This window comes from Pelophylax lessonae, assembly GCF_965119305.1.
Source record: "Pelophylax lessonae genome assembly, chromosome: 1".
Taxonomy (NCBI): domain Eukaryota; kingdom Metazoa; phylum Chordata; class Amphibia; order Anura; family Ranidae; genus Pelophylax; species Pelophylax lessonae.
This window is the reverse complement of record NC_138768.1, coordinates 30954994-30971711: the sequence shown is the minus strand read 5'-3', so window position 1 is coordinate 30971711 and position 16718 is coordinate 30954994. Positions and strand designations below refer to the sequence as shown.

At 46.0% G+C, this 16718-nt stretch overlaps 1 protein-coding gene across 1 annotated transcript in view; it reads right to left on the bottom strand.

The window, feature by feature from the left end:
- LOC309567541 (vomeronasal type-2 receptor 26-like) overlaps positions 1 to 16718 on the bottom strand; it is a gene marked incomplete at both ends in the record, with an annotated part of 298253 nt that overhangs the window by 142428 nt on the left and 139107 nt on the right. The gene's annotated exons all lie outside the window — the stretch shown is intronic.

The window sequence follows — 16718 nt, the reverse complement described above, 5'->3', positions numbered from 1 at the left end:
TCTCCGCCATTTGGAGCAGCAGGGGAGAGTAATAAGGGCGGGTGGTAGATAAAGTGCCTGTAGCCTGTGACCTATCTTCCGAGGGGTCCATAAGTTGGTTAAAATCGCCTGCCACGAGCAGCGGAAGATGTAGGAAGGGTGCTAAACTGTGTGATAGAGTTTGGAAGAAGGGTGCGGAGGGAGTGGTGGGGGCATATATTCCGGTCACCACCCAGTCTTGTTGTGAATTTGTGAACTGCAGGATGGCAATGCCGCCCTCCTTGTCAAAATGGGTAGACTGGACTGTGGCCGGGTAATTTTTATGAATGAAAATCAACACCCCCGATTTACCTTTAACCGCTGGTGAGCCATATATCTGTCCCACCCAAAGCTTTTATATTCTATGGAAGTCTTTCGCCTCCAAATGTGATTCCTGCAATATGGCGATGTCCGCCCGCAGACGCTTCAGGTGTCTGAGGACGGCCATCCGTTTATGAGGTGACCTAAGACCCTTAACATTCCATGAGATTATGGTCATGGGGGATCATATGGGTAGGATTGAGCCGTGAAGCAGTGCAAAGCAGCAAGGGGAATGAGACGGTGCCAAGAGAAGCATGGTAAATGGAGCAAGTAACCTTTGGAGCAAAAAATTTGGTGTAACGAGTCTAGCATACAGTTGGGAGGAGATAGGAGAAAACGTGACCCAACAGGGGTCAAGGGGTCAAGGGGAAGAGGCAGTAGGTGCAATACAAAAAGTACAGGGACTTTGCTTTTTTCCTCATGTATAGAGACATGCGGACAGACAGTGTTACCGGAATCTCTATGATCGACGTCCGGTATGGATGGTGAGCACAAGGTCAAGGCCGACAGTACATGGCAATAGGGATCGCCGATCATAGAGGCCTGGGGTTATACCAGGGCCAAGATAACCATAAGGCTGTGTGAACCGAAAACAGCAGTAAACAGTTACTGTGATAACATAAGATGACACTCGAGCAATGTAAACCAACAAAATTGGAGCTACAAGGTAGGTACATGACCTCAAGTTTATCAACAGGGAGAGCAGCACCCGCACAACCTGGGCTTAGCAGGAAGCATTGGGCAGCATCAGGAGCAAACAAGATAACTGTGCACACTGAAAATCCACAGGAAAGGTAAAAAGGATACGTGACTCAATAAAGAATCATCACCATGACAGAGAGTCTCTCATGGAGAAAAAAATGGCCTGCACCAAAGGATGATAAGTGTTCAGCGGTTCCTATGACGGGAGGAGGATCTGTTGGTGTGCTGCTTTTTCGCCGGGTCTTTCCTCGGGCTTCGTTGTTCTCTTGCCCCCTGCGCGTGCTGGGGGGATGGTGTCGCAGGCGTATCCACCTGAATATTGAAGTGGCGTTCGAGCAAGTGCGTGGCTTCCTCAGGATGTGTGAACAATTTTTGTTCCCCTGATAAGTCAGATTAACGCAGAGTAGCAGGGTATGCCAGGGTGAATTTAATGGATTTGCGGTATAATGCTTGGCACAGCGGTTGAAAGGCTATTCTACGCTTTGTAACCTCCTGCGAGTAGTCTGCAAAGACCAACAACTTGTGGCCATCAACTTGGAACGCTTTAGAGTTCCGAGAGGATTTGAGGATGTTTTACAGATCCAAAGAGTTCAAATATCTCACTATGACAGGCATAGGTGTGTGCACAGGGCGTGCCAGGTGTGCCAAGGCACACCCTAATCACCCTGTGCAGAACAGATTCCCCCTACTGCCCTGGCTCCCCTCCCCCTTACTCCCACAACTATTCCGGCTTCCCTCCTCTCCTCTCCAGCCGGCTGTTGCTGTGGCGATGATTTAGGATGAATGGGGAAAGTTCTCTGCTGTAAGGCGAACGCCTGTGGGCTAAATTTTGGGGCCTGTACTGGCCGGCACTTACTTCTTTATCCTGTGAATGCCTAATTTTTCAGACTGGAATTGAAAATCAATGGGTCTGTAAACGGTCTGCTAAATTGTGGAATGGATGCAGACCCATTTTACAGATGTGTGAATGGACCCTATATGTATTTGACATGTATTTACAGGCTGCTGTCAGTTCTGGCTGATTTAGAAAAAAAAAAAAAAAATTGTATGGCAACTTTTCCAATAGCAATACTTCTGGTATGTCAGTGTCCATGTTGTGGGACTATGTGTGCACAGCTAGTAAGTATTTTGTGGCTGCAAATATGACCTTGAGGTTTTTCATGTTCACCTTCCATTAAAATGAATGGGGTCCGCCGTGAACCTGTGGTTCGCGAACATTTGAGCGAGTTCGCTGATCCTGTTCGTGAACCATCCCGGCAAATGTTCGTCCATCACTATCTGCAAATAGCTTAGGGTGTCTACCTTCCAAAAAGGGGTCATTCGGGGGGGGGGGGTGTTTGTGCTGTCTTGGCATTTCATGGCCTCCAAAACTGTGATAGGTAGTGAGGAGTGAAATCAACAATTTACGCCCTTGGAAAACCTGAAGGCGGTGATTGGATTTTGGGTTCCTGTTCGCGGCTAGACTGCCAAAAAGTCTCACACATGGGGTATCCCCATACTCAGGAGAAGCAGCAGAATGTATTCTGGGATGTCATTTCACATATACCCATGGCATGTGTGAGCAATATATAATTTAGTGACAACTTTGTGTAAAAAAACAAAAAACAAAAAAATAATATTCCTGGAACTTGTGGCAAAATATAAAGTATTCCATGGTCTCACCATGCCTCTCAGCACATAGCTTGGAGTGTCTACTTTGCAAAATGGGGTCATTTGGGGGGGGGGTTGTGCTATTTTGAAATTTCAGGGCCTCCGAAACTGTGATAGACGGTGAGGAAGTAAAATGCACAATTTACGCCATTAGAAAACCTGAAGGTGGTGATTGGCTTTTGGGGTTCCGTACACAGCTAGGCTCCCAAAAAGTCTAATACATGTGGTATCTCTGTACTCAGGAGAAGCAGCAAAATGTATGTTGGGGTGTCATTCCACATATACCCATGGCATGTGTGAGCAATTTATCTTTAAATTGACAAAGTGACAACTTTGTGATAAAAAAATAATTTAAAAAAAATGTATTTTTCCCGAAACTTGTGGAAAAATATAAAATATTCCATGGACTCAACATGCCTCTCAGCAAATAGCTAGGGGTGTCTCCTTTCCAAAATGGGGTCATTTGGGGGGGTTTGTGATATCTTGAAATTTCAGAGCCTCCGAAACTGTGAGAGGTAGTGAGAAAGTAATACAAGCAATTTATGCCTTTAGAAAACCTGAAGGTGGTGATTGGTTTTTGGGGTCGCATACACAGCTAGGCTCCCAAAAAGTCTCACACATGTGGTATCCCTGTTCTCAGGAGAAGCAGCAGAATGTATTTTGGGGTGTTTAAATAAATAATTTTACATTTTAAATTCTAATAATTTTCTACACTCATAATTCTAAAAATTACAATAAAAATATGAAACATGCATTCTGTATTTTATTATGAAATTTTCTTCTTAAAGCAAAACTGAGCCATCAGCATACATCAGCTAAATTAAAAAAAAAAAAAAAGTTTGTTGAAACAGCGGTCTCTCCACAGAGGTCCAACAGGCTCCCTACATGAGCATGCTTGGCTCCTGTTCACAAGTTTACATTATGATTCTTAAGCTGGCTATACAATAGATTTTGATATAAACATTTGTATGAAAAATCTTGTCAGTACATTGATATTCCCAACAAAAACTTGACAAATCTCACTCGAAACTACAATCACTGTTAGAATTTCATTTGTATGAGAAAATATGCCTTACTCCTTTGATTTTTATTTATTTTATTTTTTTTATCGCTACAGTCAAAAACAAATGTTGACTTCCGGTTCCGGCGCCACATGAGGAAGGAGTGAAGGGCAGCGGCTCCGGCATAATCGGCATATAAAAACGTGACTATACCGCTCAAATCGCCTCGGCGACCGGCCCCAACCACCCCTAGAGGATCCGCTATCACTGCCCATACGAATGGACCGCTTTGTGGTCCACACCGGGACCGGAGCCGCCACTCAGCCGCGCCAGGACATCTCACAGCAGAGAGCGCCCTCCCCCCCAGGCATCATGGCCGCTGCTGAGCCCATGGATGGCGCGGTCTCCCCCTCCTTGCCGGCTCCTCTCCCGGACACCCCGGAGGATGCACAATGCCACAAGATGGCTCAGGCAGTAGCAGCACTCCTGTCTCCCACTATAGCGGAGGCTGTGGAGAAGGCGGTGGCAGCGGGCATTACACAGCTCCGTATGGACATTGCTGATCAGGCCAAACGCCTCACAGAGGTGGAGCACAGGGTCTCGGACATTGAGGATGAGCTCCAATCGTCCTTCACCAAGGAAGCCAAACTTGCTTAAACTCAACACTATATCCTTGACAAGCTGGACGACCTTGAGAACAGGTCAAGAAGGAATAACCTTAGAATAATCGGGCTGCCAGAATCCGTTAACACCGGCATGCTTACAGAGGTATGTGCCACTCAGATCCCGCGCGCTCTGGGCATTACCGCCAACTGCACGATAGAACGGGCACACCGTTTGGGTGCCCCCTCTAATGACCGTAAGACCCCCCGCCCGGTTATCGTAAGATACCTCAACTACTCGGACAGACTGGCTATCCTTAAATCTTTCAAGAATGCAAAGTCACTTATACTGGATGGTCATAAGCTACTGCTATTTGCCGACTATTCCCGAGAAGTCGCCCGTCGGCGCAAAGCTTTCCAGCCTTCCTGCAACGCATTGTTTCACAAAGGCATAAAATTCACGCTGGCTTACCCCGCAATTCTGCAGTTCACTGACCCGCATGGAGAAGCGTTATCGTTCTCCCATCCCGATGAGGCGGCTGATTACATCAAATCTCACCTGCATCTCAACTTGGACACCCCTGCTGCTCCCTCCCTATCCCCCTCCGCGAGAGACCTCCTGAGCCCCGGCAGAAACTCGCCTAAAAGACCCCGTGTGTCATACAATTCCCGCCAGGGCAGACCGCGCTGAAATGCGCCTACGGTTTGTATCATGTTCTAATTTACCAATTGGGTTTGCTATCAGAGGCCCTGCTCAGATCTAACAGGTCTGGTATTTTATATTGTACTGTTTGCTCCTGCTTTTGATCTCAGTGATCGTTAGCAAGCCGCTGATGCCTGACATGTTCCTGTCACTTTGCTCACTGGTTTGCTCTCGACTTGTCGTGATGCTTTCATCTATGTTTTTTCTCTGTTTTTCTCAGCCTTATCGGAGCACTGGTCCTCTCGCTATGGGTGAAGGGTCTCCGTTTATTCGTGTCCTCTGAGTGTGTTTTTTTTTTTCCCTGGGAGCGACTATACCATTTCTCCGATGGCGAGTGGACCCAGCCTCAACTCCGGTAACACTGCGGGCTATGTGAGTCTCATGTGGAAAAAAGAGAAGTCAATGCTTATGCTCTTGTGTGTTATGATGTATTACTATTCACTATGTTATTGCTGGTTTACCCCTGTTTCAGCTTCTTTGGGCCAGGTTAGGGCCGTATCCATACTCACCTCACCAGGGACCTGGTATGTCACCCTTAAGTGCTTTTGTACTGCCGCATACAGCCAGTGGCTCACCCTCTCCCCTCCCGTCACCTTATCAATCCATATTGTAAGGCCTCTTCCTTATGATCCCCCTTAATCTCCGGATAGTCTCCTGGAACGTCAAGGGCCTTCGATCGCCTAATAAGCGCATGGCTATCCTTAGGCAGTTAAAACGTCTCAAAGCCGACATCGCCATGTTGCAGGAAACCCACCTTTCCTCAGCCGATATTGACCGTATGCGCAAGCTTTGGGTGGGCCGAGTCTATGGCTCGGCTGCGTCCAAAGGCAAAGCTGGTGTTCTCATACTGATACATAAACGCCTTACACATGATTGCACCCCCCTATACACCGATGACCAGGGCAGGATTCAGATCCTTAAATTATCCCATGGCCCTAAGGACATCATCCTGTCCAACGTGTATGCCCCCACACCTCCGACACACGCCTTCTTCCATACCCTCACGGGCGTACTGGCCCCTTACGCCCACCTCCCCCTGTTGGTTGGTGGCGACTTTAACGTGGTCATGAACCCTACAGAAGACAGGTCACTGAAGTCACCTGCAGGTGTCCCCCATGCCCATTCCACAGGCATTACGCTGTCGGCGTTTGCTGACAGTCTTCACTTGACTGATCTGTGGCGCCTAGCGCACCCCACAGACAAAGAATATACCTTCTATTCCTCCCCCCATGGCACGTTCTCACGCATAGATTATTTCCTTTGCACCGCACCCCTCCTTCCTATGCTGCACGACCCTTCAATCTCAGATCTGGTAATCTCTGACCACTCCCCCCTTTTGGTCGACCTGTCCTTGTCAGAATCGCCCTGTGCCCGTACACCCTGGAGATTTCCGTCTTACCTTGCTCATAACGCTGACCTCTTATCGATCCTGACCCGCACCTGGGAAGAATTCCTGCGTGATAATGAATCTCACTCATCTGACCCTATCTTGCTGTGGGAGACCGGAAAAGCTGTCCTTAGGGGCAGAATCATCGCTTTTGCATCGGCATACAAGCGGAATGCGGAGACTAAATATCAGACCGCTAGCGCCAACTTGCGCTCTGCCCATTCCGAACTCCTGCAGCAGGATACTCCTGCCCGCAGAGCCCACTGGAAGGAAGCTAAGCGATGCTTTGATGAGTGGGCGATGGCACACGAACAATTCCATCGCTCTGTCCAAGATCTTCAATACCATAAGTACGGCAATAAGTCTGGCAAACTTTTAGCCCGTCTGTGCAGGGGCCCCTTCACTCCAGCCCATATCACCTCCCTCAAAGACCAGTCGGGGGCTTTAACTGACACCCCGAAAGGGATTAACTCGGTCATGCAGCAATTTTATGCTAAACTGTATGGCCCTGATCCGATAAATGTCGAGGAAGCCAATAAATTTCTGGAGGAGGTTCATCTTCCACGGGTAACGACAGATCAATTATCTGCCCTGAATGCGCCTCTCACCACTGAGGAGGTAATGTCTTCCGTTACATCCCTATCCCCTGGCAAGGCCCCCGGACCGGACGGGTACACGTCCGAGTTTTACAAGCTGACCAAATCCTTGCTTACCCCCACGCTGACTAATGTCTCTCAACATATCATGGATGGAGGGAGGTACATGCCCACGGGCTCACAGGCCTTCATAAAGCTCATCCCGAAACCTGGAAAGGATGCTACGGAGCCGGGCTCCTATCGTCCGATTTCACTCATCAACCTAGATGCTAAACTCTTATCGAAAATTATAGCCTCCAGATTGGCCGTGATCATGCCATCTCTCCTCCATCCATCCCAGGCGGGTTTTACCAAGGGGCGCTCCGCGACATCTAACATTCGCAAGGTCCTGGCAGTATTGGCGCAAGCACGAGCCGACCCTTCTAACAACTATGCCATTATCACGTTGGATGCCGAAAAGGCATTCGACAATGTTAGTTTTCAGTGGCTACGCCTGGCCCTCCAAAAATTCGGCTTCTCAGGCCCCTTCCTCCACCTCATATCGGCGATGTATGCATCCCCTACGGCTAATGTTGTAACTTCCAATATTATATCAGAACCCATCCCCCTGCACAAGGGGACCAGGCAGGGCTGCCCCCTCTCCCCACTATTATTCAACTTGGCTTTAGAACCCCTCTCCAGACACTTATCCTTCGCTTCCCCCCTGAAGGGCATTTGGATTGGTCGAGAGGAAATTAAATCCACCCTATTCGCAGATGATATTCTATTGTTTACCTCAAGGATATATTCGACAGATTTAAATTGTGCTCAGGTCTGCGCATCAACTATACGAAGAGTGAAATACTTCCTCTCGGCCAACCGCGCTCTCTAGAGTGGACCTCGCAATCCCCCTTTGCCATTGCCGAAACCAGTGTTAAGTACCTGGGTATTCATATAGGTAAATCTCCCGACTCCCTGTACCAACTAAACTATACCCCATTGATAGCGAAACTGGCTGTAGAACTAGACAATTGGGTCTCCCTTCCGTTGTCTCTCCTAGGCAGGTGTCACCTCTATAAAATGGTCACGTTCCCTAAATTGTTATACCTTATGCAGACACTTCCCCTGCTTATTAAACACACTGACATTAACACCTTACACAAATCCCTTTCCAGGTTCTTGTGGAAAACCAAAAGGTCAAGGATCTCTCTCCCCAAACTATACCCCCCCAAGTCACTTGGGGGCGTAAACCTACCCGATATTAGACTGTACAATTTATCTTGCCTGTTGAGAGTGGGTATGGATTGGCTGAAGGGGTCTTCTAGGTTCTCAAATTTTTCTTTGGAATCACAAATCCCGGTCCCTTTTTCCCTAGCAGGGCTCCTGCATAGCAAACTAAAGGATCTCCCCCCAAATCTCAGGTCGAATATCTTGTTCCGAGATACTCTTGTGGCATGGAGGGAGATTAGGAAAAAGTTGGGTCTACCGCAGTACATATCCCAACACCTCCCTATAGCGGGGAACCCGTCCCTGTGCTCAATGGAACTGGAAAGCGTCTACTCCACCTGGGCCCAGGAAGGACTAAGGACTTTTGCTCAATTATTTGACTTGACAACGGGTGCACCTCTCCCCTTTGAAGACCTGCAACACCTGTATAAACTCCCTGTTCACCATTTCCTGCATATACATCAGGTCACCTCCCATGCCATGGCTTTGTGCAGGGACAGATCAAAGCGATTCCTGCCTTCCATCTTGGATACCATCCTATCTGTGGAACATCCTAAACTCGCCCACGTCTACCGCCCTCTTCAGGCCACAATACTGGACACACGACTGGACTTTACCAAATCTTCATGGGACAAGGCCCTGAATATTACTGGTTCCAAGCGGCTCTTGGTAGCGGGGTATACCACCACATGTGCCTTCAACACTAACGAATTTTGGAGGGAGCAGCAACTGAAAATACTCCACCATGCCTACTCTCCTTTTTCGTCCTCTCCCCTGCATGTTCCATTCCAAGGATGCTCCTGGTGCTCAGCGCACCGCCCTACGTTACACCACCCGCTGTGGAGTTGCCCGATTGTGTCATCCTTCTGGAACAGCGTGGAACTTCTGATACATAGGGTCACGGGCCTCCAACCCACGAAAAATCCCCTTCCACTGTTGTTTGGTCTTTTGGACAATAAACCTCTGCTTGCTTATGTCACACATGATAAAACCCAGGCGTCTATACTGCTTGCCCATAAAGCCTGGATCTCTACGTGCCTAATGCTTGCCCGTAGGACCATTCTCAGACACTGGATAGCCCCCTCCCCACCCACTGTGAAAGAGCTGCAATCGGACTTGGATAGCCTGCTTGCCAAGGATCATCTGGACCTGTCTGTCTTCAAGTCCAACCCAATTAAGTTCTGGAGGAAATGGCAGGCGTATTTGGTGCTTTTCCACCCGAACACTTCTCCTCCGCCATTTAACACAGAGGCTGATACAGCTCACTAGAGTACTCCCTTGACTCCCACTTCTCTTCCCCCCCTCCTCCTGGATTATGAAGATGGTCTGAATTGCCCTATAATATTACTACCTGCTGAAAGATCATCAGGCCTTGTCCTTGTTCCCCCCCCCCTTTTTATCCCCTCTGGCTGTAGTTGGTCATCAAACATATGTGATATACCTAGATAATTCTTTGATACTGATATGTCTGCTAACCTGGTCACCCCTCCCTCCCTTCCTTACCCCCCATGTTCCTCCTCCTTCCTTCCCCCCTCTTCCAGTTCTACTGCTCTACCCCGCTTGTTCCCTCTCCCCACAGGGCATTCACTCTGCTCTCGCCTTTTCCCACTCCCCCTCCTCCCCCCCCCTCCCTCCCTTCTCTCTTGGCTGACATTAGTTTTGGTCTCTTGGCACCTCGGTTCATTTGCTTTGATTTCAGTTGTATGAGCCATTACTCTACCCACTGTATACCAAACATGTTCTACTGTTGTACTTTTACACTCGTGTTTTGAGTGGACTGTTGTATAATTTGTAACTTGCTGAAAAATCAATAAATATTTCTTAAAAAAAAAACCAAATGTTAATTTGACCCAATTAACTAATAGAACATTTAATGAACATTATGAAACATAATTATTTTGAACAAAAAATATTAGGCCTTTTCCACACAGAAGGTCTGATCAGGTCCGCCTGTCTGTTTTTCAGGTGGACCCGATTGGACCCCCCATTCTCCTCTATGAAGCAGCAAATGTAAAATGATTCTGGTGGTTTTGATCCACCTATCTCCAATCTGATCAGATCAGGCAAAAACAAACCAAAAGGGATCCGCTCCCCTCTGTCTAGCCAGATCGGATGAGATGGCAGCTGGTTATAAATAAGTAGCCAGTCTGTTTACATCCGACTGTCCATAGAACAGAGTGAGCTGTGTCTGTGTCTGCTCTGCATAAACTGAGTGAACACAGACCTGTCAAATGGCTGTTCTGCTCTTTTCTTTAGGAGATCAGCAGAGCAGGCCTTTAGGGGAGTTCTGCCCATATAAAATAGGCATTAGGGCTCAGTTTTGGGCAATAGCAGAAGAGGCTGCCATAAGGAGAACTTTGACTGATGGACACTAGAGGGTTTATTAAAAAATCTTTAAAAAAATAAAAATAAATCTTAATTTTCATGTTGAAGTGCAACACAAACAGGGTTTATTTTAAATATTAACGGGATAAATAAGAACATTTCAGGGCTCCAACATCAGCCCCTTTACCAAGTCTTAACAAAATATAGGGTTGATAGTCTGGTGACTCAGACATAACTAATGAATTAAGATGGGTTGCACTGTGAACACACACATATATTAATTCATCAGTACCCAATTAAATTTGGGAATACATGGGGGCGTGGTGACCGCGCAGCGAGATGGCCGCTCACTGAGAGAGCTCCACTCCACATCCAGGGAATACAGCCTACAATAAGAGCCACAGGACACCCTATGACTCTCCAACAGCATCCCCAGGTCTTGGAACACCTGCTCCACACCCTGGCATGAGGAGGAACCGGGCCGAACAATCAGCGGTGAGAAAATTATCTGAATATTTTCCCACAATGCCACAGAGACTTTCACAAAATGGTTGCCGGAGACATGAGACGCCGCCCGCACTACAGCCTCTAGTGGCGGGACACAAAAACGTGGAATCGAGCTTCAATGCAGACACAGTGGGACGCGCAGACTACCTGGACTCCCCCTCGCCTATCTTGGGCTCTAGTACACCCTCCACCAGGAGCCCCTTGAAGTCAAAGCTCCGCTGAGACACCGAGGAACATCAGGACTTCATGGAGCATGCTGAGATGGGCCCCATGCCTGTGTCATCGTAGCCAGCCTCTCATCAATTGGATCCCATTGTACACTTCCCTACTACAGGTCTGCCCATTTCAGATATGACTCTGAAAGATATGCTGCTGTCAGTCAGGGCCTCACTACAGGCAGATATGGTAGCCTCTATACAACAATGTAAAGCTGAAGTATATGAATTGGGTGAAAGAGTGCACCAGGCAAAGAACAAAATTAGAGCGGTCACTTCCTCATTTAATGCACTAGTGGATTCACATACATCTCAGCAAGATGATCTCTCTCTCATTAACATTAAATTAACTGACCTTGAGGATCATTCCCATATGAACAACATCAAGATACGTGGGGTCCCGGAATCTGTGTCTTCCCAGCAGCTACCACACTATGGCCGCTCCCTGTTTAAGGACTTGATTCCATCTTTAACACCTGCAGACCTGACCATAGACAGGGTGCACAGAATCCCTAAACCCTCATATTTACTGCCAGATGTACCTAGAGATGTGATTCTCAGAGTTCATTTTTTCCCAAATCAAGATACGCATTTTAGATACCTTCTCCAAAGCGGAGAATATTCCAATGCACGCGGCTAACCTACAACTTCTCCCTGATTACTCTAAATATACACTCCAACAAAGAAGGAACCTTTCAACCATTACCAAGGCGCTTCGAAACGAAAAAATTATTTATAAGTGGAAGTATCAAGCCAAACTCATTATCACCCACAACGGATCCACACATCTCATCACCTCTATGCAAAATGGTATCCGTCTCCTGTGAGAATGGGGTATAATTCCCCATGACCATCAAATTACCTCTGCCCCTTCATCCTCTTCCTCCTCTGCTGAAATCCACCATCTCACCCCAGATTGGCAAGTGGTTCAACACAGGAAGTCAAACAAGAAGGAATGACTGCTGTCCTGAACTCCTGTACTCAAAAACTCTTACACACGCATAGATTCCCTGGATGTTTTCAGCGATACACTACACCATACCCTTGTCCCCTTACTACCTATGCAGCACACGCTGCACGGGCCTTTTTAGGCCCTTCTTTTTTTAAATGTTTGTTATTTTTTTGGATTTACTTTTATGATATCCTAGGCAACAATCCTAACTACTCTCAGGTAATGCACGGACTCACCAACTCACCTCATCATCACCCTTGTCTTCACAAGCTCTGCTACAACTGATACCCCTCACTGGATCACAATTGGTCTAGACTAGGGCCAACACCCCATCAAATTTCAAGCACCAGAGACTCATACTCCAGCAATGCTCTATTGATGGCATCTCTGAATCTTCCTTCAATGCAGAAGCCTAAACCTTGCCAACTTTGGATGACCCAAAACTGTTATTCAACTGCCAACCACCTCACACACATTTCCCATCTAAATAACTATGACCCTTAAAATCTTCTCCATAAACGCCAGAGGACTCAACCACCCGGCGAAGAGGCGCTCTTTATGGTCATAAGCGACCAAACACAACACAGACATAGTGGCTGTCCAGGAAACCCACTTCCACAAACACTCTATGCCCCAAATTTCCCACAGGAACTTTCCCCACATGTTCCAGTCCTCCATAATGGCGAAAAAAAAATCTTCTGGCAATAAAGGACTCAGTGTCTTTCAACCTTGTGTAATCACATCTAGACCCAGAAGGGAGGTATATTATTCTGATCTGTAAACTGAATGGTAAACTGTATACCTTACGACAGTATATGTTCCCAACTAGCACCAAATGAGATTTATTCACAAACTTTTTGCCAAACTCTCTAAGGTGCGACAGGGCAGTTTCGTGATATGCGGGGACTTTAACTCAGTAGTGGACCCCAGCCTCGACACCTCCTCCCCAGACAAGTCGCGACACTCATCTCTCTGGGGCCTTCTACTTGCAGAAGAGGTGTACAACGCCTGGCGCTGTCAACACGCTGAAGAAAGAACTTATACATTTCACTCTACTAGGCACAATTCATATTCTAGGATTGATTTCTACTTGGTTGATAATATTACAATTAGTAGCCGAGTCGTCTATCCACGATATTTTGTGGTCGGACCACGCGGCCATATCCCTGCACATTACAGAGGCCAACTCACACCTGCCCACACGCATCGGGAGATGCAACAATTCAATAATCCAAAACTCTGACTGCCAAAAGTTGATAATGTAACATCTACAAAATTTCTTTCAAACCAATGACCCACGGGAAATAAAACCCATTCATTAACTGGAATGCTCACAAAGCATTTATCCGTGGGATATTGATCCAATCAAGATCCCGCATCAGAAGGCAGAAAGCTCAACAGCTGGACTCTCTCCTAGCTGAAATCAGTAGCATCCTTTGCATTATCTACACGACTATCGAAACCCCTCAACAAACTTAGAGAGAATCTATGTATTGAAGATGACAACCATATGCGATGCCTCAAACTCCGATACTATAGAAACCATAAGAAAGCGGGGAAATTTCTAGCCAATAGAATTAAACTCCAGAACACCAGATCCAAAATACCTCATATATTTTACCACATCTCAAACCGTGAAAATTGAAAACCCCCCAAAAATTGCAGATGCATTTGCCGAGTACTATGGTTCACTCTATGACCTTCAAACGACCCCTCCACGCCTCAAACGACTCAATCCTCTATCAATAAATTTCCAGCCTCCGTTAATTTGCCCACGTTGACTGCTGATCAATTCGACAATTTGAACACTGATTTTACTTTCAAGGAAATTCAAGGAAATTCACCAAGTCCTATCCACTATACCTCACGACAAGTCCCCAGGACCCGATAACCAATGAATATTATAAGATATTTCAATCCATTTTAGCGCCCCACTTACATGCACTGTTCATGACAGCTGCAGAATCGAATACCTTTCCAGCAGAAATGCTGAGCGCCCACATTGTAACCTTACCCAAGCCTGGGAAACCCCCAACCACCCCACCTAATTTTCGCCCTATATCTTTGCTTAACACAGATATCAAGATCTACAACAAACTCCTAGCTAAACGCCTGTTTGATGTGATCCCCACTTTGGTCAAGCCAGACCAATTGGGCTTCACTAAAGAAAGACAAGCATCCGACACGACCAGACGCATACTCAACATAATCCACTTGACTCAATTCCATAAAACACAGTAGAATACAATGGGGTCACTTGAAGGAAGTACTATATAAATTTGGGTTCCAAGGGAGAATCTTGGCTGCTATTATGGCCTTATACTCACAACCGTCTGCATGGGTGTTTACTTCAGGTTTTCTGTCTAAACCATTCAAAATCTCAAACGGTAAGCGACAAGGCTGCCCCTTGTCACCAGCTATTTTTAATGTAATGATCAAACCTCTTGCCAAAGCTATAAGATCACACCCACATATTAAAGGTTTCCACACCCCCCATAAATCACTTGTAATTAACCTTTTCGCAGACAATGTAATCCTGGTATTATCTAACCCCATCATTTCCCTCCCATTCACCCATGTCATCCTTACACACTTTAGCTCAGTATCCTATTATAAAGTACATTTCCACAAATCGCTTATATTAGACCTAGGGCTTAAAAATCACACCAAAAAACACCTGATGCAACAATTTCCATTTTACACTTGGGCCAATAACAACATCCCCTACCTAGGAATCAATCTGTCAGCCAAATTATCTGACATAGTTGACATCAATTTCAAACCCCTTATCGCTGACATCCGTCAAAATCTCGCACGCATGGCAAAACATGAAATGCCTTGGATAGGCAGACTGGCTTCGTTCAAAATTAGGGAGCTACCAAAAATTCTCCACTTGTTCCGCACCATCCCCCTCCCTATCAAACTGAAATACATTAAAGAAATGAATGGACTTATTAGACACTTTGTGTGGTAAGGGAAGAAACCAAGATGCTCGATTAAACACCTTGTAAAACATAAATCGGCAGGAGGCACAGGTTGGCCAGATGTCAAAGATTACTACATTGCTACCCACCTAGCACAATTAAAGCTGTGGTTTATGGATCACTCGGAAACTTTATGGGTAAATATAGAAGCATCAGCTTCAAATACACCCACTCCTCACCTTCTACTACTTGCAGACACTTGGAAACCACTTAGCATGTCAAACCTACCACCTACAACACAGGCACCTCTTCTAGCCTGGCGAAAGCTATTTCTGCATTCCAAACATAATCCCCGCACCAAAAACCTCCGTATACCCATTAAAACCTTGGAATTGCTTATTCCATACCTGTCCATGCAGAAATGGATTGACCATGGGGTACAATGGATGGATGATATCATGGAAGCCAATATGGTCAAACCATTGAATACCTTATCTATGGAATATGACTTACCCTCCAACCTCGCGTATGCATATACACGGATTAAGAACCTTCTGATCCGACACCCTCCACCCAAAATATGCTTAGACACTCAGGCCTGGGAATTCTATACCTCAACACAAGAAGTGAAAAAGGGTATATCACTCTTCTATAATATTATCCAAAACAAGCATGTATTAGACAACCCCCCCCCCCCACCCCCCGGTGCTGAAGTAGAAATCTGACCTTGGACAACAATTCTCTACCGAACAATGGTCACAAGCATTCAGATCTACCCACAAGGCATCTCACTGCACCAACCACTGGGACCTATCACAACAAAATAGTAGCAAGGTGGTACAGGATACCAGTCCAACTAGCGAAATGAATCCTCTCCTATTCTCCACTATGCTGGAGGACATGTAGCCAATCAGCTAACATTTACCACTTTCTCTTGTCTTGTATCAGTCTTACCAGTTATTGGAAGAAAATTTTCCAAATTCTTGCCGAAATCACAGAGATACTGACCCCACCTAATCCAGCTCTTGCTCTCCTCCACATAAACATAAATAACTATCCTACTACTTACAGGACACTTGTGATCCACATACTATTGCCAGCTAAGTTGGTTATAGCTAGACATTGGAAGGATAATGACTCCCTAAACCCATCTGAAGTGGTAACACAGGTTAACCTAAATTATGAATATGAAAAACTTCTAGCTGCTAGAAAAACCTCCTCTTCCAGTCTCTTTGATAAGCAATGGGAAGCCTGGGTTTTTTGGTATACCTAAACTCACTATATACCCATATGTGGTGATTAACATTGCTAACTCATTTAATAAATGTCCATGTCGTTCAATTGTTGCCTTATTGTTTGTTTGTATGTTTACATTATTGCTTGTACTAACCTTTGTAGTTTACATGCTAATATTTGTACTGCTACGGATATTCACACTATCAATACTGTTACTGTTATTTCTATTTTTGTTTGGAAAAATCAATAAAAATTACGTAAAAAAAAAAAAAATTGGAATGCATTTAATTTTGGACTCAATTTGGTATGGCTGTCCAATTTCTAGATCAGAGTTTTAATACACAACCCAGAGTGATTGTAGTATCACCTTGGT